The sequence below is a fragment of the Anarrhichthys ocellatus genome, unplaced genomic scaffold (assembly GCF_004355925.1).
Source record: "Anarrhichthys ocellatus isolate YVR2014 unplaced genomic scaffold, GSC_Weel_1.0 scaffold6216, whole genome shotgun sequence".
Classification (NCBI taxonomy): Eukaryota; Metazoa; Chordata; class Actinopteri; order Perciformes; family Anarhichadidae; genus Anarrhichthys; species Anarrhichthys ocellatus.
Genome location: NW_022286190.1, coordinates 1 through 3,026, shown reverse-complemented (window position 1 = coordinate 3,026; position 3,026 = coordinate 1). Strand labels below are relative to the sequence as shown.

The 3,026-nt window shown below is 39.5% G+C and overlaps 1 pseudogene; it reads left to right on the top strand.

Moving 5' to 3' along the window:
* Window positions 1–1,010: 1,010 nt before the first annotated feature.
* Window positions 1,011–3,005, top strand: LOC116380141 (UDP-glucuronosyltransferase 2A2 pseudogene; annotated as a pseudogene).
* Window positions 3,006–3,026: the final 21 nt, after the last annotated feature.

Genomic DNA, 3,026 nt, shown 5'->3' with positions numbered 1-3,026 from the left:
CTAGAAGCAAAGTCAAAAAGGAATGAAGAATGTGCTGCTATGTAGTTAACTAGATCCTGATTTCTTGTTGAAAAAGATGCAAAAGAACAAAACAAAAAAACATTAGTGAACTGTTCTATTCTGCTGAAGAGGATAACCATCTTACATTGATAACCTAACATGCTTCAGTGTGTCACTGAATTTACTCAAAAACCTCATATTATCTGATGAATTCAACCAGAGTTCATGTTTATGTTCTTTTTTTTGTTTGTGTGTTCCTCGGGAAGCAGAATACCTCAAAAATCTGTAAATAATTTACAATATAATTTAGTGTTAGGTTAGAAGTCAGCGATCAGTTTTCACTCAATATCCAGGATTTGTTTTGAAGGATTTCTTGCAGTGTTTTTGAAAAAATACAAAATGATCCTCATTAACTACTGCACTTATTTAAATAAAATGAGATGAATTTCATTTTAAAAAGTTGCACATGTATCTTGTGATTGTCTATCCCTATGGCTGGACTATGATTCAATATTGTCCATGATTTTTAGTGATGATAGGATGTTGTCATGTAAATCGTTCTACAAATTCACTATTTTCAAAATAATTATTTCAAGCTGTGAATAAAAAGTACCAATATGATTGATTGATTGATTGCTTCACAAAACATTGGTTATTTTGTATGTACTTTTGCATACATTCAAGGATTAAATGTATGTATTATCATGTGCCACCAGTCTGCAGATATAGTATGAAAAACTTGCATCCTAGCTGCTCCCTGGTCAATACACACTGGACCATATATACTGTATATACATACAGTATATGAATATAATGACTTACGCTTTAGGTATTAACATATATGGTATACAATGAAGTTTAAAAATCATTAGAAAATATCCTTATTAATATCATAATGTTTTAAACTCTATGGTCCAACCTTATCTATCATGCTTGTCTTTTATGTAGACATGAATTCAGATGCAGGTTATAAAATACAGAACAGCTATTAGTTTGTTATTACAATTTTTCTTCCTGTTTTTCCTTATTTTCGAGAGGTAATTGAAACAAATATTTCATTAAATCAATGCATTCTATGCATAGTTTAATGAGCCAGCAATTTATGTTGTCATCTTTTTCCAGTTGTGTATCAATCATATTATAATGTTGTAGACTTTTTACTCTCAAAGTTGTATTTTCTTCCTTATGAATTAAAACAATGGACAATACAAATGTACATAATGTAAAAATGCTAATAGTCAGCACAAACATTTTTAAAACTATGAAGTAGCTAAAATTATACGACGCTATTCTTTATTTTTTTGTTCTTTATGTTCAGATTATTTGTTAAATTGATGCATGCTCTTGAACTGAAGAACTGTGAAGCCTTAATGATCAGGACAGCTCTAACATTCTTACATCTCTTATCAGAATCTCTTTCAGAGATGTACCGACCGGCCTTGGTGGCACTTCTGGCGCTGCTCTGCTCTTCACTCTCGGTTAACGGAGGGAAAGTCTTGGTGTTGCCTGTGGATGGAAGCCACTGGATCAACATGAAAGTCCTCGTTGAGGAGCTTCACGCCAGAGGCCACGAAATCACAATGATAATACCAACAGAGACCATGTACATTAAACCAGAGTCCCCCCACTACAAGTCCATCACAGTAAATTCCTCTATTGGTTTTGATAAAGAACGCTTTGGGTTATTTGTAGACAAAATGATTAACATGCGGCGGAAAGGTGCTTCGCTTTGGGCTCGTATGTCTCTACATTTTGAACTTATGGAACAGTTCTATGAGATGCACAAGGTTCCAATTCAGATGGTGGGGGAGATGTTTGAGAATACCAAACTGATGCAAAGCCTCCAAGATGCCAAATATGATGTGTTCCTGACAGACCCTGCGATTGGTGCAGGGGTGCTTCTGGGTCACCGGTTGGGCCTTCCACTTGTCTTTAATGTGAGGTGGACTGTTCAGGGTGAGGGGCATCTTGCAATCGCACCTTCTCCATTGTCATATGTCCCAATATCAGGGGCAGAGCTGACTGACAAGATGACGTTTCCGGAGCGGGTCAAGAACTTACTTTACTATTTCTTCACCTGTTTTCAATGTTGGTATGTCACAGAACTAAACTACAAACCGTTCGTCCATCGTTACTTTGGAAATGACGTACATTACATGGAGCTGTTTCAGGCAGCAGACATCTGGCTGATGAGGAACGATTTCACCTTTGAGTTCCCACGACCCACAATGCCAAACGTTGTCTACATGTCAGGATTTCAGTGCAAACCCTCCCAGCCCCTGTCTAAAGAACTAGAGGACTTTGTCCAGAGCTCTGGTGAACATGGCGTCATCGTTATGACATTGGGATCCCTGGTGGCAAAACTTCCTGAGGACATCACTGAGGACATTGCCGCTGCTTTCGCCCAACTTCCTCAGAAGGTGATCTGGAAGCACAAAGGCAAAAGACCATCCACCCTCGGCAACAACACCTTACTCTTGGACTGGCTGCCTCAAAAAGACCTCCTGGGTCACCCAAAGACCAGAGTGTTTGTGGCCCACGGAGGTACCAACGGAATCCAGGAGGCCATCTACCACGGTGTCCCCCTGGTCGGCCTGCCCCTCATGTTTGACCAGCCTGACAACTTCTTCAGGATGAAAGCAAGAGGTGTGGCCAAAGTCCTGAACATTGCAACTGTGAACAAAGACAACTTCCTGGAGGCTCTGAAGGAGGTACTCTATAATCCAACCTACATGGAGAAGATGAAGGTGCTGTCCAGCCTGCATAGAGACCAGCCCATGAAACCAATGGACCAGGCTATGTTCTGGATCGAGTTCGTCATGAGGCACAAAGGAGCAGCACATCTAAGGACGGAGTCCTACAAGATGTCAATGATCCAGTACCACTCGATTGATGTGGTGGCGTTTCTGCTGGCAGTTATTTTGCTGGTATTTACTGTTTTTGTTTCTGCAATTATGTTTTTGTGGCGAAGAGTGTTTTCTAGAAGCAAAGTCAAAAAGGAATGAAGAATGTGCTGCTATGTAGTT